Source organism: Dermacentor silvarum, chromosome 1, assembly GCF_013339745.2.
Source record: "Dermacentor silvarum isolate Dsil-2018 chromosome 1, BIME_Dsil_1.4, whole genome shotgun sequence".
Lineage (NCBI taxonomy): Eukaryota > Metazoa > Arthropoda > Arachnida > Ixodida > Ixodidae > Dermacentor > Dermacentor silvarum.
Genome location: NC_051154.1, coordinates 449,657,306 through 449,680,415, shown reverse-complemented (window position 1 = coordinate 449,680,415; position 23,110 = coordinate 449,657,306). Strand labels below are relative to the sequence as shown.

The 23,110-nt window shown below is 46.1% G+C and overlaps 1 protein-coding gene and 1 non-coding gene across 2 annotated transcripts in view; both read left to right on the top strand.

Moving 5' to 3' along the window:
• The window catches only part of LOC119449204 (uncharacterized), a 73,332-nt gene that overhangs the window by 33,587 nt on the left and 16,635 nt on the right, over window positions 1-23,110 (top strand). The window lies entirely within an intron of this gene.
• Window positions 852-1,012, top strand: LOC119437985 (U1 spliceosomal RNA). Its single transcript, XR_005189616.1, has one exon. It is a non-coding gene; the product is annotated as a U1 spliceosomal RNA (small nuclear RNA).

Genomic DNA, 23,110 nt, shown 5'->3' with positions numbered 1-23,110 from the left:
GGCCTAGCACATCCTGTATAAGAAATTTAGGATTCTGTGTTCATCTGGAAACGGGATCCCAGCTCGTTTTTTTTTGGGGGGGGGGGCATTTTTAAAACCTCCGATGACTCGTCGTGTTAGAAGCTCGACACTTACCTTTTCCTTTGCAGTGCACATGAGATCTAAATGTTTGTCATTCCGTCCTGGCCACCGATCTGCCTTGCCCACAGAGCCAGCAATTTCTCGCCCCATGGTTTCATTGCGACCAACAATCTTTGTGACCCACGGGAGAAGTCACTTACAGCGACAATACCAGTACACATTGCTCTTTTCGCCAGCGACCATACCTCTTGCCAGCTGCTGTACAACGGCATGTGCCAATTCGGTGTTTGTTATCGGCAGATCAGGATCATCACACGAAATACGGGAATCCCCTGTCTCAAATGGATTACCCCCTCGAATGCTTGCAAAGCGTAGAGTCTTTCTCATCCTTGGATCTTCACGGCGGTTATTGCCGAGTACCGATGGATGAAGATAACAGTGAGAAGAGAGCCTTAGTCACGCTGGGCAGCATTCACGAATTTGGCGTATTTATCCATTCGGGCAATGTAACGTGCCTACCAGATTTGTGCACGTGATGGAAGCCATTCTTCGCGTCCATATGTGGTAGACCAGTCAGTGCTATCAATATTAGACTGTCTTAATGCACGAATAAATGCCCCATATGCGACACCGCGTATGCGAGTCTTCAATGAAATTATGCTGGATTGCGCAAGTACGCCTCGTAATCCGCATACTACCGTGTTTACTCGAACCGATGAAGCTGCGTAGCTCGGCCGCTTTTAGGCTGGAGTGGTCACTCTTGTAATCCGTATGTTACTCTATGCTGGGTTGCTGCGATCAATGAGGTCGCGGCCCCGTGCGGAGACCTCCCATTGCACTGCGGTTGGTTGAAGCGCGCCACTTCCACGAATCGGGGTTGGTGGGGCACATAATTTTTGGTAGTGAGGCTCGGCGTTCGCGCCAGCCCCAAGGTAAATACACCTGGTAGCGAAGGTTGCATAGAAGTCCATACGTTCTAAACATGGCGGTTCATCGGCGGTTCATGGGGCTTAGCACCATCTGTGTGAGGAGGGAACACTTCCGGCGGGAGAAAATAATTTGACGTCATATCCCTTGAAAACCGAAGTGACGTCATTTTGTTCTCAAACGCGCGAAATTTGTTTTCCGAGGCCTGCATTAGAGCTGTATATTCAAATACCCCGTCATTCGACTTGATGGGCGTTCTGAGCTTTGAGCGCGGAATGCGGTGCAGCAAGAGGACCGCCGTACGGGTGTCGAAATCGCACTCCTGCACAGAACGTAAGAGTGCTCGTCCTTTCGTCGGACGCCAAGCCAGTCGGCCAGCGCTGTCGCACGAAAACAACTAAAGTAAACAATTATGTGGTGGTCGCAACTCACTACTTTTCAATGAACAGGTGAAGAAACAATGAAACTACCCGCGCCACCAAACTCAGACAAACGTCGACAAGCAAAACAACACAACTAGCGAGGGGGGGGCGTATTGTAAGGGGTCAACTTTACGAGCACGCCTTTCTGCACACTTCAAGAGCTGCATTGCATTGCAAGGGATAGCGGCGTCAAAGCGCGCGCCGCTATCGGTGGGCGTTCTTACGGTGGACGCTGAGAAAAGGTATTTATGGATAATGATCAAGTAAAATAGAGTTGCCTCTTCTTTTCTCGCCATGCTTACATAAAATTGATTAGGAATTTTATTTTCAGTGAATGATTCTAAATTTGTCTCGCTTTAATTAAATAAAACGCCTTTTTCTTTCCTAATGTTTGTTCCCTCGAAACACAGTCGCGCTTCAATCGCTGCTCCCATAACCACCCTTGCTGATGTCGGTGACAATTCGTTCTGAACCGCTTTTTGCCCTAAGCTTCACAGCCTATTTGGATCGACCTTGCAGCGCCGCTGCCGACAGGACCCCGTCATTCAGAATCAGGGCTCGAATTCACAAAAACTTCTTACGCTGAAATTTTTTGTAAGAAAGAATTTTAACCAATCCGGATGCCAGACATATCATCAGCGAAGCCGGCCAGCCAATGGCAAAGCGAACTTACGATAGAAAAGCTTCGTGAATCTGGCCCAAGATTCTTTCGCGCAATATATCGCGAATTCAAAATACCTAAAAAGCTGCGCTCAAAATTCGCATTAGGGAGTCTCGTAATGGTCGGTGAAAATTTTACTCGTCTAAAATATTACACAACTTCGCGTATTTATCATAAAAATTATTAAAGCCTCAAGCAAAGTATTTTCAGATTCTTTCTAGTACAACCGTTGCATTTCAGTGATTCAAGCACCATTCAGCCGAATATCAAACTATTCGCATATTAAGATAATCACCTTCTATGATTTCTGCGTGATATCTTTTCTTTGTATGGTTTGTATAGCAACTTCTCGTTCAACCGAAACATTTAAATGAAAGTTTGCATGCAGCAACTGCAGTTACGAACAAGTGAAGTTTACGAGGGCATTTCTGACCAAAGAATAGTTTATTTTACGAGTATCCTTCCACATAAGTCCCATTCAATAAACACCACACTGATAAATGCCAAAAATATGACGTAGCTGATCATCCAAATCTTCCATTTCATATGGAAGAAGCATTTCTCTCATTTTCTAATGGCAACGTTAACAAATTGCGAACAAAGTTGAAAATGTGTTGTGACTTTTTGATGGGTAATTTTACACCTGACAAAATGAAAAGGATTGGTCGAGATAACAGATGTATGACGATAGAAAGTATTTAATACTCGAAATAATCGCTAACGTAAGCAAGAACTTGATAAGAACTTTATATTGAATTTAGCTCTAGCTAATTGAATTTAGCTCTTGTCGCGGCGTAGTGACAGTTAGGAACACAGTAGCAAAACTATGATTAAATAACGAAGCGATCTCTTTATTGGCAAACCTGCGCCCACAAAAGCAAGTGACACTCGAAGCACAACGATAGGGGTTGGCGATCGTCGAAATCTAAACAGCGGGTCAAGCGAGTCGGCTATCACTGGCTGTGACACGTGACTCGTCGAATGTTCCGGCGTAATCGATGATGCATGCGTTCCTTCCAGAAAGTACTAAGAATATGCGTCACGCACGCAATCAGGGGCGGAATCTAATAACGGCTCCGAAAGGAACCGGTTCGCTTGCCCTCACGTGATTGGTCAGAATTGTGGTTGCGTCAGCGGTCGTCAGAGACAGCGGGGCGGTACCGCAAAATTTGAACACGTCACGCATCTGTCGATCATCTTCAAAGAGAACCCGTCGTCGGCCATGAGTAGAACCGGCGAAGAGGTAGTCCGCTTTGGGTTCCGTTGCTGCGGCTTGGCTGTTTGCTTGCGACCTTGGCCGCGCGCGCGTGCCGTGCCGCCTCGGAGACTCACGGGCGGTGGGCGCGTGCGCTGATTATCCCTTAGGTATGCCTGGAGACACATGAAAACATGGCGGCGCCCCTCATTCTTTGCCTCGGGTTGCTCTCTCGGACCCGTCAACGACTGGAGGGGCTAGACGCGTTTTCAGAGCTAACAGAAGAGGAGTTTCGGCGTCATTATTGTCTCTCAAAGGGAACCGTTCGATGGCTGTGCGGCGACGTCATTGCATAAAGAACCAAATTTCAAAATTTCCGCACAACTGATGGTGACCTGGCCATTTCCTTTGATTGGAGTGGTAACAATTTTTAACGCCTGGATTTTCACCTGGCGACGAACAGTTAAACAAATGATAATATTATATTGCCTAATGTACAAAAAAGGAATATGTCAACACGCGACGATAATTGAAAGCTCTGAGGACAATATTTAAATAATCGTTCAAATTTATTGAGCAAGAGGAAACATTCCGCAATTCCTTGATTAATTCGTAATATGATGACGTACACTTCAAAGGCCGCACCGTTTCGTTTATTGGTCGCATCCTCCCCGTCTTCCCCCTCCGGCTTGGGAGTGGCCTATTTAGTGACGTAAGGGACGAAGCGAACCTCTTCGCATTCGGAACCATTATAAGATTCCGTCCCAGAGAACACTAGGTTCGGAGCCGAGAGACAACGGATAGAACCATCGACAAGGCTACGTTCACAATTGGGAAGCGGCAAGCGGGCGGAAAGGCCAAAGCGACCGGAAAATCTTTTCCGCGCATGTCCAAGTTGTTCACATTTCTTTTGCTACCGCCGCGGCCGCCGCTGCCACTTTCGCCCACATCCATCTAGTCTGTGTACGTTTGTCGGCGTTGTGGCGCTCATTATCGCACCATTTCGAGCGGTATGTCCATTCATTGTCCCACCCGTCATCAAAAGTGTTCATTTCGCGCAAAATAGCGTGTCATCTGCGACCTTCGGTAAATTCCTCGTTGGCGTTCCGTAATTCTGCTCACACGGGCAGGGTAGCGCTGAGTCACAGGTTGGTGCCTAGGCGTGATTATATTTCTTTAATAGCTTTTATTTAAAGGTTGTAATAACATTTGATCATTTCGTATTATTGGCGGCGCCTCCAGTACACCAAAGCTAAAACCCGGGCTGGCCCTTATGTTGGGGCTCGCCGAATCCTGCGCGTCCTACGTTTGACCTGAGACCTATGCTCCCAATCTATAGTCGCGACGAGAAAAGCACTGGGCAACGAAAAAAGCGCCCTGCGACTTCTGCAACATACCGCGCCCGTGCGAGGAGAATAGCGGAGCGCCAACGAGGAATCTGCCCAACTTTTTTCTGCCATGGAAGTGGGAGAAGAAATTGTTTTTTTACTTCTAACTATTGTTTCATAGAAATGGACAATGAATAAACGGAAGGAGCGGACACCTCGGAAGCGGCGGAGGTAGGTTCGCCCGGCTCTGCAAAAGCTCGAGATGTTGGGTCACGCCAAGGCTTCGTTGCCGCACCTCCGGTCGCGCGACGTTAAATACTATTGCGAGTATTGCTGACAGTACGTTTTAGTACCACTCTTGTAGAGCAAGTGGTGGATCTAGATCGCGTCGAGCACCATCGCAGCCTGCACTTTTGGTGCCACGTACAATTTTACGACCGGATGTTTACATGCTAGTGGAGCTTCCGGTCGAGCGTAACGACTTTCCGCCGCGTTTTCGCCTCGCCATGGCGAAAAAATCTGTCCGAGGCCGATTTTGCTCGCCGCCTGGTTTTCCGCCCGCTTTGCCGCCTAGGCGGGCGGGTTTTTCGAAGTTTTTGCCGCTTCTGCTTGCTTCGAGACCAAGTGTGAACGTAGCCTAACATTCGGGAAACTTCTGATACATGCAGGCTTACATGCAGGCTCGGCGAACGCTATCGCCGAGCGATAGCGTTCAACATCTGTTAGCCGGTTAAAATGCGGTTACCGGAGAAAAATAAGCAAACGTGTCACTATTACAGCATCAGCATTTCTGTTCAAGGCGTTAAGTAAGTTCTATTGTGCTTACACACTAAAAGTTTGCTGGGCCGGATAATATTCAAAATACGTTCCTAAAAAGATATTCTAACTTACTGGCTCGCATATTAATAATTATTTTTGAGAAGTCCATCGATCCTGCCTCGCGACCTGATTATTGGTGTGCCGCAAGAGTCATTCAGGTTACAAGTCGATAACTACAATTTTATATCCCTCATTTCTACTTCCTGTAAAATGCTTGATCATAGATTAGGCAAAAAATACAATGACCTTTTAACCAAGAAAACGTTCTAACTGATGAGTAATATGGTTTTCGGCATGAATACTTACAGCAGTTAATGAATTGTCCGCGGTTCTTGACAAGGCGGTCAGATTGACTTAAAACTATAAGCTTTTTCTAAAGCACGTGAATGGTTAGCACACTGGAAGTTAATATGAAAATCGAAAGGAATTGGTTTGGCCTCTAAAATAATTAACTGGGTTATCATCTACACTGCTGTGGTTGCTTAGTGGCTATGGTGTTGAGCTGCAAAGCACGTGGTCACCGAATCAAATCGCGGCCACGGCGGCCGCAATTCGATGGCGGCGAAATGAGAAAACACCCGTGTGTTTTAGGCTCATGTTAAAGAACCTCAAGTGGTAGAAATTATTCTGGGGTCCCCCTCTACGGCGTGCCTCATGATCAGATTGTGGTTTTCGCACGTAAAAACCATCATTAAATTTTTTTATCTGTGACCCCCTGCGCAGCTGCCACCTCGACGACCAACTCTGGGCTACCCAGCAAGCCTGCGAGGTGGCGAAGAGGCAAGTCCTCGACGTCCCCACGTTGGAGGCCTAGGACCAGTCAACTAAACTGTTGGCTTCAATAAAAGTTTGTTCCTCCTCGTCTACCTATCCAACCACAAGCAGTATGTTGACATCGACGAGTCCTCTTTCTTGTGCTCACACCCACATGCCCACCGAGAGAACAAATGGACACTGTTGCACCCACTGCTACGAATGAAGCAGCAACTCCAAGGCCGCCTTCACCACACATGCAGCCCCCACCAACCAAAAGGAAGAATGTCGAAATAACAGACACCGACAACACCGTTGAAAACGCCATATTTGCCCTCAGTGACCACATGACCACCCTGGAAAACAAACTTGTTGAGCATGAATATCGACTACATAGAAAGCTTGATGCTTTTATTTGTTAGGCATCTGGGCACTTCGGCAGATTTCAATAGCTAATCGACAGCTGGGGAGGACGCTCCACGACGTCACAGGCTCCCAGCCTTCACAACAGCGATAACAATAATGAAGCCAGCACGTAGTCTGGTCATCTGGCAGTGGAACTGCCGGGGGTTCCGCAACAAGAGCACCAGTCAAACACTATTTCTGCAGAATCTTAACGAGCTCCCTGACATCATAGCCTTGCAGGAAACACACGGGAAAGTAACTCTACCTGGATACAACTCGTTTCAAGACCCTGACATAGTCAATCCCAACACTGCCATAGTCGTAAAACGACACCTTCCTGTTATATGGGAGACATTCACCAGTACTGACATCCCTCACGATATCATCTAAATTCTACCTCAAAGCCTCATACAACCCACCCTATACCTGTTGAATGTTTACAGCCCTCCCAAAGCTCGACAACACCGCTTTGAGCACATGCTTGCTCAAGCCAAAGCTAACACCAATAAACAAATGTGGGGCCACTCTGCATCCACCCCTAAGCGAAGAGCTCTGTGGCAGCACATACACAATCAAGGTTTCACCATCCACTATGACTTTACTCTTCCTACCCGGCTAGGAAATGGCGTCAGTCACCCTAACCCACCGTATCACTCAGGTGACGTAGCAAAACGTCCTAAACAACTTAGGAAGCAGCCATTAGACCCTTGAACTCCGCGTAAACTTCAAGCACAGACCGCTGGCCAGGAAACCACTATAGGCTTACCAATTGGACGGAATTCAGAAAATCTCGCTCCAACACCAACGAAGAAGGCATTACCTACATAGAGCAATGTGCAAACGCTTTACAAGCAGATGTAGAGGTCCAACCCACCCCTCTCCCGTTAGATACATCCTTGGCAACAGTTAATTCGAAGCTCCCACACATGTGGGAAGCGAATTAATCCTTACCCAGGAAATGGCTAACAGCCCGTTACAAGCACAAACTCCGAATTATAATCGCCAAATTTGACTCTCAGATTGAACAATACGCTATCAAATTGGCGGCACAGCAATGGACTCAGGTTTGCGAAGGAACGCATGGTCACCTTAGCACAAAAAAGACCTGGCAATTGCTCCGGCTCCTGCTCGACCCCACCACGTCTAGGGCGCATAATAACCACAAGATCAATAAACTGCTACATGAACATGCAGCGGACCTGCCGGCAATGTGCAGTAACCAGGATTTCAAACATATGCCCCCTCCTACACAAATACCCATGCACGACTATACTGGTGAACCGAATTAGGGACTTTGCAGCCCATTCACAGAAGCGGAGGTTCGACTTGCCCTCAACCCAGTGCGAACCACCACGGCACCAGGTCCAGACTCTGTGACAAATAAGACGCTTCGCATCCTCGAGGAACAATCCATACACACACTCACCGAGTATTACAACCACCGTATCGAAGACGGCGAGATACCCCAACAATGGAAAGCAGCCAAGGTGATCTTCATTCCCAAGCCGAATAAGCCCATTCACATTAATAACTTCCGTCCCATCTCTCTCACCTCATGCATAGGGAAGATCTTGGGAGCCCGTGATCCGCCTACGCCTCTACAAATACACCGAAGATAATCACTTGTTTCCCTGGGAAATGACTAGCTTTCGCAAGATCCTTTCTTGCCAGGATGTCATGCGAAGGCTCAACCAAGACATTATCGAACTGAGTGACGCACGTGACACAAAAGCGTTGCTCGGCCTCGACGTCAAGGGATCCTTCAATAATTTGTCGCACTTGGCCATTGTACGCGAACATAGCGGTATAAACTGCGGAGAGGGAATCTACCGCTATATATGCAGCTTCCTTACGAAGCGCACTGCAATGCTCCAATGAAGCAGCGAACAATCTTGTCAAATAAGTTAAGGAAGTACTGGTACGCCCCAAGGAGCAGTAATCTCCCCCTTCCTCTTTAATTTGGCTATACGACCATTAGCTTTCACGCTCAAGAAGATTCCTGACTTCCGATTCGCACTGTACGCGGACGATATTACGCTGTGGATGACCGGAGGTTCGGAGGGGAACATCCAAGACACCCTCCAAGCAGCCGCTGACTAGATCGAATAAGTAGGTCACGACTTGAATCACCCGCCGGGGTGGCTCAGTCGACTAAGGCGTTGCGCTGCGGAGCACGAGGTCACGGGATCGAATCCCGGCCGCGGCGGCCGCATTTCGATGGAGGCGAAATGCAAAAATGCCCGTCTGCTTGCATTGTAGTGCACGTTAAAGAACCCCAGGTGGTCAAAAGTAATCCGGAGCCCTCCACTACGGCGTGCCTCATAAACAGCACTGGTTTTGGCACGTAAAACCCGAGCAAGTAAAAAGACTACTTTAATCTTAGGTCCTCCTGAACTAAATCAGAGCCTCTCCTTCTGCCCCCCCCCCCCCCCCACGAGACGCTTCAGGACGCCGCCCCCGAATGTCCAACTCACAGTTGAAGGGCACTCCATACCCCAGGTAGACAGGATAAGGGTGCTAGGACTTCACCTTCAAGGCAACCGAGGAAATCAGCGTAGCTTGCATGCACTACAAACAACAGTAGATAACACGCTACGCCTCATAGGAAGGATCTCCAACAAACAGAGAGGTCTTCGAGTGAAGGAGTTTATTCGGCTCATCCACGCTCTTGTCCTAAGCAAAGTCACCTTCGCACTACCATATCTCCCACTCTCTAGGAAGGAAGCGGGTACTGTAAATGCCTTGATCCACATGATACACAAAGTCGCTCTTGGTGATCAGATTAGAGCATCGACACAAAGGGTGATGGCTACAGCCACAATTATTACCCTTCAAGAATGAATCGAAGCATTTCTTTCATCGCAATATCAGAGGCTCACCATCACTGAAGCTGGGCGTGAGATCCTGTGACAACTTCATTACGCTCCACCACTCAACGAGAACAAGCGACATCAACATCCTCCGAACATACACGGCCAATGCCACATCCAACCCCTACCCAGAAACATGTGCCCCGAATTTCACATCAAAGGCCGGAAACTTCGAGCCAAGGCGCTGCAACGCAGCTATGGACAGGCGGAATGAGTCTACTATGTGGACGCCGCAGCCTATAACATTAAACATCATTATGCTCCAGTGGTCGTAGGCAAGCAGGGCAACACTGTTCGTTCAGCATCAGTCAAGGCCACCTCGGCGGGCGACGCGGAAGAAACCGCCATTGCACTCGCATCGGGGGTACTGATTGCGATGACATCATCAGTGACTCGAAGACTGCTATCCGGAACTTCAGTAGGGGCTACATCACCAACCTCGCGCACGCTCTATTTGTCGCTCACCCGCTGAAAAACTACATCGCTCTCATCTCGACTCCAGCACATCAAGGACTACCAGGCAACGAAATGGCTCATGCCGCTGATCGAGGATTCACGGACCGAGTGGACGGAAATGTGGACCTTACTCTAGAACCCAATGGCTCCCATCTACGCACCAATAAAGACACACTCATCACATTCCATGAAATTTGCACACATTACAAACAGCAACGCCTAACGTATTCACCTCTCTCTGTGTCGAGCACGTGCCAGAGAGAAATATTATGGCGCCAACTACAAACTCGCGCTTTTCTCACCCCACGCACTTTGCACTTATTCTTTCTCGTCCCATACCCGACACTCAATTGTCGCTTCTGTCCTGTCCAGACAGCAGATCTATCCCATATCATGTGGAAATGCCCCATCAATTATCCCCCCCCCTGCACCCTCAAACAATTCATTAGTAGCGAGGAGCTGCGGGAGATTACCTTGCGCCACTCCGATCCCACCCTACAGGACCGAGCGCTGAGGTAGGCTGAGGAGGTAGCGGAGGCCCACCACGACTGGTAGGCGGACGTCTGGCAACATAAGGTGCTGATACTGGAGCACACATACCTCCCCATCTCCCCCCGGCCCCTCCAATTTCTTAAAAAAAGGAAATAAAACTTTATTCATTCATTCGTTCTTTCCGGTTATTAAATATATGCTCAGGTATTCTACAGACGTCCCTTTTCGGACAACTCTTATTTAATATTCACATTAGTGACATTGTAGACCTGGCGGAATCACCTGCGTCGTAAAAATTATTCGCTGATTGCATAATTTTTACGCCTGTCAATAGTGGCTGTGATCAAATTGCTCTGTAAAACACTTTGAATAAATATGCTGGTTGGTACGATAAATGGGATAGAGTAATTAACTACACAAAAGCTGCGCGTAACTGCATTACCAACAAGAATAATAAACTTCGTTTTACCTACCACATATATAACAGTATTTCGCGGGTTCAAATCCCGGCCACGGTGAACGCAATTCGATGGGGGTGGAATGCTAAAACGCCCTTGTTCTTAGATTCAGGTGCATGTCAAAAAACCCCAGGTGGTCCAAATTTCTGGAGTCCCCCACTACGGCGTGCTTCATAATCAGATCGTGGTTTCGGCACGTAGAACCCCATAATTTAGTTTTTAAATAACAGGGATGGAAATATCTAGTTTTCACTTTAACATCCAATCCTAACTCGACGACCCATATAAACAACGTATGCTCTACAGCCCGAAAAAATAGGCATTTTAAACGTAAGTTAGGCGAATCATTTTCTTCACTAAGATTGATGAGCTATACGATATTTATGAGACTATCTCTGGAATACGGCAGTGCTGTTTGGGACCCTTTTACCGTGAGAAATGCAGGAAACTTCGTTCTTCTTCCTGGAGTTTTACGTGCCAAAACCAGTTCTGATTATGAGACACGCCGTAGTGGAGGGCGCCGGATTAATTTTGACCACCTGGTATTTTTAACGTGCACTGCAAGCACACAGGCCTTTTGCATTTTGCCTCCATCGAAAATGTGGCCGGGCCGCCGCAGCCGGGATTCGATCCCGGGATCGCATACTCAGCTGCGCAACGCCTTTGCTGACTGAGCCACAGCGGCAGGTTGCAGGAAACCTTGAATAAATAGAAGGGTTAGCTGTCCATTACGTCTACTCGTACAAGCGGCTAAAACAATTTGATTCACCCTTGGCCATGCAACAGTTGGCTGAACTAGAACCACTTGCTCAAAGAAGGTAAATTACACGTCTTAACTTGTTAGCTTCTCTCTACTTTGGGAACCTTGGAATAAAACCGTACAATTACTTTGTCAGGATTGCATTCGAGGACAGTTTTATAAATGTAACTATTGAAGAGCTTTCGCCCATTGTGAGACATCTACCTGGCTCAGCTCCAGGTCCAGATGGTATAACAACGACCATGCTGTAAATATTTGACGTCTCTCCACAGGACCTATTTAATATCATCAACTACTCCCTAAACAACATTTCGATTCCTCCAGATTGAAGGCTTGCTAAGATTCTCCCCCTACATAAGATACAAGAAGCGGGATTGCATATGGACAACATATGCATTGCATTAAAGAGGCCCTGAACCCCTTTTTATGAAGTGGAGATAGACATTTTAAGTCAAAATAGGCTATTTCAGAATCACTTTGCCGCAAAAAGTACTTCAATGCGTTCAGCAGAAGCGGAGTTATCGGCAATCAAACACGGCCTCCGTTGTGCTCCCCTTCCTCCTCTAATGCCTTGCACTGCGAAGGCTACGGCAGAGACGTCACCGTGACGTCCCTGAGGGCACCCTGACGCGCAGTTAGAATTGCCGATTTGGTGCCTACGCCGCGCTAAACGTAAGCCAAACGCGGCTGTCCTCAGAGAGCCGCAGTACGCTTAGCCAGTGGACTCTTGGCGGGACCTCGCGGCAGCCGCGGTGTGGCCAACCGCAGCGACCAATAGCAGCCGCGTATTAGAGTGTGCTTTAGTGCGAAATAAAGCACACAGAAAAGAGCGAGGATTATGGGGTTTTTGAAACGAGAACGGTTGAGAAAAGAATTTGTCGCAGTTTCACCTGAAACGCGAAGCATCAATTGCGATAGAAAATTAGTAGAGAGCTGTACGGAGTAAGGAGAGTAGTTTTATCAGCTGTATAAACTTGGGCATGCAGCAGCACCGGCAACGCGCAGAACTGTTGTCGACGCCATCGGCGTTTTACCCGCGTTCGCACCGAACGCGCGCGGCGTTAGTGGCTGTTACCGGTGCCTCTAGGGGCGGCTCGGTGGTTTTCGACGAGATCAGACTGGGACCCTCGTCGAGCAGTGTCGGAAATCTTACCCACCTTCTCACGTCGCAACGTTTTTATATAAATACGCATTTGGTGTGGCATTTAAATGTCGCCTCCCTTCCTCCCCCCCCACAGCCTTTCGCGCGACGGAAGAAGTCGCGTTTGCTCCCTATATGTGATGATTGTAAAGGAGGAAAGAGACGCTTAATTCTGCAGCCCTTCAGGAAGCACGGCGCAGAACGCGCGTTTGCTCTACGACGTGCGTTCGCTCCCCGTGAAAGCGCGCGTCCCTCGCGCCCTTTCACTCGCACATACGGCGTCCGAAACGCAGCGACAATTTCATCGCCGTTGATGTCACACGGAAGCTCCCGGCGACGGCAACGGCGACGCCGACGGCAGAAATACACTTTGGAGTGTCCATATAATTGCTATCGCAATAAAAGGTGACTTCGCTCTCCGCTTGTGAGCTCCACGGACCGCGTACGGCAGCAGAAATTGGTTGATATGTCCACAACAGGGTATGCTACCCGCGGACTATGTTATTTCACGAAGCCCGAGGGGTGGTTCAGGGCCCCTTTAGCATCTGTTGTTATGGAACTAATAGAGAGATTGTTATACGTCCCTATAATGAGGTTTTTAACTAATAACAATTACTGAGCTCATGTCAGATCAGATTTAGACCGGGATGCTCGATTTGGTGCACGCACGTTCATTTGGAGGGATGTAATAAGCTTGGCTAATGTCTACAAGGATTGCACAGCAACCTTGGTTCTCCACAAGAAAAGTAGAAAGATACCTATCAAGAAAGGGGCCAGGCAAGGAGACACAATATCTCCAATGGTATTCACAGCATGCTTAGAAGAAGTATCCAAGCTCTTAGAATGGGAAGGCTTAGGAGTGATGATCAACGGCGAATATCTCAGCAACCTTTGGTTTGCAGATGACATTGTCCTATTCAGCAACAATGGGGACGAATTGCAGCAAATGATTGAGGACCTTAACTGAGAAAGTGTAAGAGTGGGGTTGAAGATTAATATGCAGAAAACAAAGATAGTGTTCAATAGCCTGGCTAGGGAACAAGAATTCAGTATTGCCAGTGAGCCTCTAGAATATGTAAAAGAGTACGTTTATCCAGGTCAATTACTCACAGGGGAGCCTGATCATGAGAAAGCAATTTACAGAAGAATAAAATGGGGTTGGAGTGCATACGGCAGGTATTGCCAAATGCTGACTGGGAGCTTACCGCTGTCGTTGAAAAGGAAAGTGAACGATCATTGCATTCTACCGGTGCTAAAATATGGGGCAGGGACTTGGAGGTTAACAAAGAAGCTCGAGAACAAGTTAAGGACCGCACAAAGAGCGATGGAACGAAAAACGGTACGCCTAACGTTAAGAGACAGGAAGCGAGCGATGTGGATCAGAGAGGCAAATGGGGATAGTCGATATCCTAGTTGACATTGATAATAAGTAGGATGGATGACCGGTGGACTATTAGAGTTATAGAATGGATACCAAAAGAAGGGACGCGCAGTCGAAGACGGCAGAAAACTAGGTGGGATGATGAAGTTAGGAAATATGCAGGCGCAAGTTGGAATCAGGTAGCGCAATGCAGGGGTAATTGGACATAACAGGGAGAGGCCTTCGTCCAGCAGTGGACATAAATATAGGCTGCTGATGATGATGATTGAGCTTACTCGACACAGGCGACAGTTTGCAGCGCTGGTGGCTTTTGATATAGCTAAGGCATACGACAGTGTAGAGCATGTCATTCTCCTGAATATCCTAAAGAGCATGAATTTTCGTCCATATATTACAAATTGGATTTATTATTTCCTAAGAAGTAGAAAATTCTATTGTTCCCAATAAGTGTTTCGACGTCAAAATAAAATCAGTTATGGGAGTTCCACAGGCTTCCGTTTTTTCTCCCATTTCGTTTAATATTCTAATGAGCTCAATTCCATTGTTTGACGATGTAGAAGTGTATGGTTACGCAGATGGCGTTGCATTTGTTGCGTCAGCGAGTGATATTCACTCACTGCAGAGAATATTACAATTATATTCAGCAATACTTGAAGATTGGCATGAGGATGTTCGTATGACGTTATATGTTAGCAAAAGTGCCTTGCTTGCATTTCCCTTAAATATACCTGTTAAGGTATCCCTCCAATACCGTCAAGAAATAATCCCTCAGGGTAACATTATTAAGTATCTAGGCGTTATATACGATCAGAAACTAAGTTGGCGCAAGCACATCGAACATGTTACGTATAAGGCAGCGCGCGCTGTTGGCATCACTAGAAAACTCGGTCACCGCCAGTCTGGGCTACGCAGGGACACCCTCATTATAATTTATCGTATGTATGTGCGGCCCATATTGGAATTTCTGTGCATTTTATTCTCCTGTGGGCCAGCACACAAGATTAACCCTCTCGTTCTTCTAGAGTGAGAGGCCCTCCGGATATGTCTTGGATTGCCAAAATTTGTTGCTAATAATGTATTATATCACGAAGCCCGATTACCCACACTCGTTTGCAGATTCCGAATCCTTACAGTAAAAACCGATTTAAACATTTACGCATCTTCGTCCTGCAGTGGACAAAAATCTAGGCGGATGATGATGATCTTCAATGAGACGATCGCAGTATGTATTTATGAAGGAAAGATTTGCGTTCTTTGAAGAAACATGGTCCCGTCTATACAAACCACAGGTTCTTTTTGTGCAAGCTCAACTAGAACCATTAAATGTTCAGATACGCGAGATAATTCCCCTCAAAAAGCTCGTAAATGCTATTAGAATTGAATACATACTTTCTTCCAATGCGAAACTCTAGCCAACTAAATATCTAAGTGGATTATTACAAGATCATTTAAAGCAAATGAAAATCAATACTGTAATTGCGACAGATGCATCAGTGGGCGGTGAGAAAGTCGGTGTAGGCATTTTCCTGAGGCGCTATCCTGCTCCTATTCAATTCGACTTCCTGATTTTACAGCTATTTTTCAGGCCGAATTATTAGCAATTACTTAAGCTCTTCGAAAATTTCCTGGAAATTCTTTCAGAGCTGTAATAGTAACCGATTCTACTCGCCGTGGTTGCTCAGTGGCTATGGTGTTGGGCTGCTGAGCACGAGGTCGCGGGGTCGAATCCCGGCCACGGCGGCCGCATTTCGATGGGGGCGAAATGCGAAAACACCCGTGTACTTAGATTTAGGTGCACGTTAAAGAACCCCCAGGTGGTCCAAATTTCCGGAGTCCTCCACTACGGCGTGCCTCATAATCAGAACTGGTTTTGGCGCGTAAAACCCCATAATTTAATTTTAATAGTAACCGATTCGTTGTCAGTGGGCACAGCGCTCACCTCATCCTGAGACAGTACAGTTTTGAATGAACTAGAAACATTAATCCCTTTGACCTTACGTCTGGTGCACTTAATATGGGGACCAGGTCACCATGGATTGTTTTTAAATGAAATGGCCGACGCACTTGCACGTACTATCAGCGTCAAATGAAAGCCGAACAGCGGAGCGCGTGCCACAAGCACTCTTAACATTATAGTGCGCGCCGTCCTGTCATCACCACTGACAGGCGAGCACATCCGGTGTGGCAGCACTGCGCGATCCCCCTATGGTGCGTTATCTTCACTTCTGTTCCAGTTTTCGTATGGTAATAGCGGTGGCCGGCGTGAGCGTGCCAAGCGTTTTTCGTCGTATCGCTCGCTTTTACTCTAGCGCTGCATTGCAGTCAGCGTCGGGGCACGATAAAAAGAAAAGATACATCTAATCGCTTTGTGGTTGATCTCAAGCTATCGTTTTTTCTTGTTCAGCACAACCTTGTTCAGCCACAAGCGATCGGCACACCCATGCCGGATTACCGTATAGCAGCTGCGAGCGATATGCCGCGATGCGCAGGTTTGCCGATCGAATGCATGAATGTTACAGAATTTTCGCTTCTGTTTTCTTTTTTTTCTTCCTTTCACAATCACTAGTGGGAACACAGGCAAAAAAAAAAATCGCACTTCAGTGGGGTGGCGCTGTACTACCAAACCGGATGTGTGGGCCTGTCTGCGCTGATGACTGGACGGCGCGCACTATGATGTTTCTAATGCTTGTGGCACGTGCTCCGCTGTTCGGCTTTCATTTGACGCTGATAGTACATCCCTGCATGGCCAGTCAAGTATGTTCTGCCGACTTCTGCTTATTTCACCGCGGCTAGGTTTAGAAAACTATCTCTTTTAAATTACTCTGCAATATATACATTCCAAATCACAGACCTAAAACATTTGCTTTACCATTGGGACAATGAATGGTGTCTCACACGTAAATTGGAAATCTCCCTTACAAAATTGCGATGCTGTATCCCACCCCTAAATTTTTACCTAAACATGTCTGGTCTGGAGATGTCGTTGTTGTTGTTGTTGTAGCCTATCACGCCTGTGGCTCCTGCCCACGGAGGGGGATTGGCCAAGAAATGGGTGGATTATTCCAAATTAATATGGAGGATACATTTCCGAATATCTATGAAACTTGTATTGAACAGCGTAGAGTTATATGTTAAAGTAAATCAAGAAAGTCATATCGAATGAGTAATCATTAATTTGAAAGTACAAAAAAAGGATAGAATTTAGCAGGGTATTCGTTTGGAGTCTGTAAGGAACGTTTGGACGGCGAAGCAAGCATCCCTGTGGCTGAATCCCAAAGTGGACGCCCCGAACGAAAGAATATTAGGTTCTGTTAAGTCCAGGCCAAGCCTTCGAAAAGGTACTTCCAAAATTCGTTTTCTTGCCGCAGTAAAGCGGCGACAAGATAGAAGAAAGTGGTGTATCGTCTCTTCCTCATTACAAAACGGGCAGAGGAGGGAGGGAACCAAACCAGACCTGTGTAAGTAGAAATTTAGGGAGGGTATACGGCTACGTAATTTGGTAAGAGAGACCTCAAGCATCTTTGTGTTACAGGATTCGCTATGCCAGGGAAATATCAGGTGCTTATAATCTGGAGAAGCAGTCAGAGCTGGGTTTGATAAGGCTTTTCTAATTGATCGCATCCGAAATCTAGCCGCCGTGATGTGTGCAGTCACTGGTAGCATAGGAAGAACAGGGCCGGAAAGTGAGGTCTTTGCCAGTGAATCGGCAGTTTCATTAAAAAACACCCCTTTATGACCAGGTACCCAAATCAAATGAACACATCGCACATGGGCAGGAACTAGCATGTAAAATAGTTTTAGCATAGGTGAATCATTAGTGGCGGTAAGGGAAGAGCATACAGAAAGGGAGTCAGTAAGGATAGCAGCTGTTGTAGTCGTTTGGTCTAATTTACGTAAAGCTAGGATTACGGCTAAAAACTCGGCCAGAAAAATAGGCACAAAATCGGGCAATCTTAAAGAAAAAGACCAGTCGAGTGCAGGACAAAATATCCCAATGCCAGTCTTTTCCTCGCTCTGTGATGTATCTGTTGCAATGATAATATTTGTTCCTAGGGAGCTTAGGTGGTCTTGTAACACGGCCTTTAAGATGCTGTAAGGTAGTAGTATTGCGTGGTTTGGGAAAATATCGTCGAACCTGATATCCAGGTAATTTGAATGCGTATTGTTAGGAAGCACATCGCGAATTTGCACATTTAGTGGTTCAAGTAATTTTTGCACAAATATAATCTGTGGTGTATGAAACCTGGGCCAATGAACGGGAAAAAATAATTGTGGATCGGAGATGAAAATTATTTGAGGACGGCTTAATGGGGATTCATATAGTCGTAAGAAAGTCTGAACGGTCAGGTGAAATCGGCAGAGAATAGGTGGGATTCTCGCTTCCAGATATAATACGGCATTTGCAACGTATTTTGGAAGGCCTAAGCACAGACGTAGCGCCTCTCGCTCTAATAAAACTAGCGGTCGAAGCTTGTATAATGGAACACCTGAGAATAAAACACAGCCAAATTCTAATACTGGACGAACGTACATTTTATATACCATCAAAAGGGATTTTCTTCGCATACCTGTTCTTCGATTGCTTAACTTGCGCAAAATGCCCATTGTACGAGCTCCTTTTGTTGCAAGATATTAAATATGCGGCCGCCAGTTAAGATTTCCGTTATAGATAACTCCAAGGTACTTCAGTGACTCTACTTGTGGGATATCTTCGAGATGATAGTTAAGCGTTATGTATACTGGGTCTTTAAGGGGAAAAACAAGGATAGCACACTTATTAGCATTCAGGTTTAAGTGTAAGCTATCCAGCCAGCCTTCCAGTTTCTTTAGATAGGACTGCGAAATTTCGTAAAGGGAGTATAGGTCACTAGCCATACCAAAAAAGGCAATGTCGTCAGCATAAACGTAGGTACTGACACCTGGGTGAACGGGGATTCCGCTCAGTAAAATATTAAATAATATTGGTGAAAGTACCGATCCCTGAGGCACACCTCATGTTTGCTTGTGTTTACCAGATGAATAGCCGCTTCGAAAACAAAAGAATTCCCTGTCTTTCAAAAAGTCATGCACCCATGCTACAATATATCGTGGAAAGCCATGGCCCTGTAACCGATTTGTTAAAATTGCATGTTCAATGCTGTCATAGGCTTTACATATATCTAAAGTAACTAACGCCGCATATTGTTTTTTCTGTCTGGCGATGTTAATGCGACTTTCAAGTTCTACATGCGCGTGCCATATTGAATAGCCAGATCTAAATCCAATTTGACAAGGACTCAACAATTGATTTTCATCAATAAACTTCATTATATGCCCCGTGAAGCACTCTTTCAATAAGTTTTGCTATGTTTGATGTCAACGCAATTGGTCTGATGTTGTCGATAGTATACCCTGCCCCTTGCTTTTTAAGTAACGGAATAATTTTGGCGATCTTCCATTCATGTGGAATCCATGCATTGCTAATAGAGTAATTTAGCAACTTCAGAAGCTCACGTGGGGCTTCTTGGAAGAAAATTTTTAACATTGCATTTGTTATTCCATCCGGGCCAGGCGCTGTAGTTGGTAACCGTAACATGACCTGTGCTAGTTCCGAATAGGATATCTCTTTGTAGTCCGAGAATGTAGGAGTAAGAACAGAATTTTGAAGACGCGTTGTAAACCGGCTCTCCAATCCTTTAGCCAATAGGTCTAAGGACTCCTGCATTTCCTGTGCGGTATAGACAATTGAGCCTACATTAACGCTCAGTGGGAGTCTGTTTCTAGATCGAAGGAAATAAAATAAAGCACGTTTGTTTTTGAATTCAGATAGATAATCAAAATGTTTTTTATCGTACTCATCTTTTGCGTGTTTGACAGTGCGTTTGAAGGTTGCCGAAATAAATTGATAATCTTTCTAATTTTGTGGGCTCTGATTATGTAGAAGTTTTTTCCAAGCAGCTTTTCTTCTGCGATAAACTCGTGAGCACTCATTGTTCCACCAGGGACTAGATGATGTACGCTTAGCTGTCTGAATTACGAACTCAGACTTTTGTCGGGACATCTGTAACGCTGAACAAATTTTCAAGCCAATTTATTCGTCATTACTGCAAGTTAATGACGCAATGGAAGAGTGCAAGCAGTGTTTATATATTTTCCAATTAACAAATATTCTGTCTTGTCGCTCAACTGATGTTAATGGGCATGCAATTTCGAAGTATACTGGGACATGATCACTGTTTGTAGAGAAATCAATCGTAGTCCAAGATGTCACGGCAATACTTGTGCTAGAAAACGTCAAATCTAACACTGAGCGAGATTGGCCACGGACAAATGTGGGTCGTCTCATATTTAGGCATGAAAGATTTTTATCTATGGTCCAGTCCCATAGACGCGCCCACATGTATCTGTTCTGTAACCCCATGATACGTGATGCGAGTTCAAGTCACCAGTAAGGATGACTTGATTTTTGCAGCTAGCAAGCGCACTATCCAATTGGTATGTACTGTGTACGCCCGTAGGGAAATAAGCATTTATAATCAGAAAAGTACGGTAGCCTGGTATGCTAAGGTGTACTGCCAAAATTTCACATTCCGGAGACATTAACTTGAAAGCTATTTTAGCCTTATGACAGAATTTAGATGACAACAAAATCATTAAACCACCTCCTAGTGAAAGGCGATCTAATCGAAAAGGTCGAAACTCTTAAAAATTAAAATTTTTCTCGGGAGTAAGCCAGGTTTCTTGTAAAATTATTACGTCACGGTTAAGATGTGTTGTTAAGCAATTTAAGTCTATTGAAGCAGAAATCAAGGAACGACAGTTCCACTGTAGCACTTTTAAAGAAGCTATGGTGATGATCTAATTGATATATTTACTTCAGCGACTACCGTCGCAATGTACTTTCTTGGATGCCAGAAGGAGAAATAGGATTACCCTTTTTGCTTTTGGAATAGGGACAAGACGCTGTTACTGGAGAACCTGTTCGTTTATGCGGCCTGGTATCATGACCTGTTTCCATGTCATCCTGTGAGTCTGTCTGACGCGAAGAACAAGGATCGGATCGAGCAAACGTTGGGTCTGATCTGGTATTCGGCGCTAGGACTGAACTGGCTACCTGTTCTGCAGCACAAGCAAGCGATTTGGTGATGGGTGTTGCGGCTGTTTGCAACAGCTGTGTCATCTGAGCGGTAAACACTTGGGAAATGCATTCTGTAACAGTTTGAACAATATGTTGCATAGCCTTTGTCATCGCTTTTTCCACTGCTGACTCAATGAGTTTAGACAAGTTGTCTTCATTTAAAGTCGACTGCCTCGCAGTGACGCCAGCGTATCCAAAAGCTCTGTCCTTGACGACTGCAATAGCATATTGCCGCGAACATCTTCGAATGTCAATTGCCTCGAGTACCTGCATTTCATTAGCTTTTGCCGAGCAGTTTGCATAGTCAGCCGCATGGTTTCCTCAACACAGGCAGCATGTTTCGGTTTCAGCTGTGCCCTCATTAGGGGAATGATCCTCACCACAGACGCGACAGCGTGCATTTGATTTGCAGCCTCCTGCACTATGGCCAAAACGCCAACAGTTCCGACACTGAAGTGGACGGGAAGGGAGAGGATCCACTCTAAAAATAAGTGGCCACACTTTTAGTTCAGATGGGCAGGACATGCCAGCAAACGTAGGAATAACCAATTCAGTGGCAACTTTTTCCCCGTTTACGAGTCGGTTGCATCGGTATACGGCTATGACACCAGCATCAGACAACTTCTCCAGAGTCTCAGTAGGGCTCAATCTAGAGTCTACGCCCCGGACAATGCCTTTAGTGCATGCTAGATTGGGAGGAATGAACGCACTCACCGGCACAGATGCAAAAATCTTACTCTTTAGGAGGTCTGCAACACAGGTCTGATCTGATGACCTACAAACTATCCCACCTCTTCCAAATTGTCGGACATCGCTTATCATTTGGAAGTGACGCGTCATGGCTTGGAGCTCCGCCTGGACAGCCTGTGGGTTGTTCAGCCGGATGAATCCACCACTCGAGGGCACCAGCGCGACAGGGATGCTGCTAACACCGCTGCGGAAGAAAGATTCCAAAGGCAAATCATCAGGAGAAAGGGAGGCTGACCAAGGGCTGGGCCCTTGCCCAGGAGAGTTTTTAGACATCAGCGCTGCTTCAAGCACTAGGTAAGTCCTGTAAATATGAGATGGTTAAGATGCGTAGGTCAAATCCACCCAAAACTCAGCCAATCCACCGCGCAGTTAGCTTGCCAGGAGACTTCAGCGTGGACGTCGGGACGCCGATGACCAGGATGATCCGAAACGGCTGAAGACGCAGGTGTCTGGCGAGTGCCTTGGGGTTAGTGGCTGCTTGCCGATCGCTACCAGTCTTCTAATGGCACACTGCTCGCCATCTCCCGTAAACACCGAGTGCTAGGCGCTGCCAACGTATGGCGATGTCCCTTCTATGTCATTTCTGCAAAGAACCCGAAACCATTGATCATGTTTATTAACCTGCAGCCGATAAGCGATCCAGAGAAAGAAATACTTCAAAATTCCATTCTGAAAGTTATGCATTGCTCTAAAGAATGAAAACATTTTATCCTCTGGAGTATTCAACATTGGGTTTTAACCATAGGAACGTATGCAGGGCCGTTTGCGAGCTCCTTGGTGACACAAGGAGAATACCTAGTTAATTTACCGATTTATTGTTTATTATTTTACGAAACTTAATTTACGTTATATACTGATTTATTATTTATTCATTTAGAGAATTTCAACAAAACTGGTTAAAATTCATTATCTTCTATAGCTTACGTGTGTTCAAAAGCACACGTTTTTCATGTAGGAAAAAATGTCTCTAACACCAGTTTGTTTCCTTAGACAATTTCAACGGTTCCCTCACAATACTTTTTCCCTCAAGTTTTCTCCCCGCGCCCCACCCATTTAACCACCGGCTTCTTGGCCAATCCCCCGTAGTGGGTCTG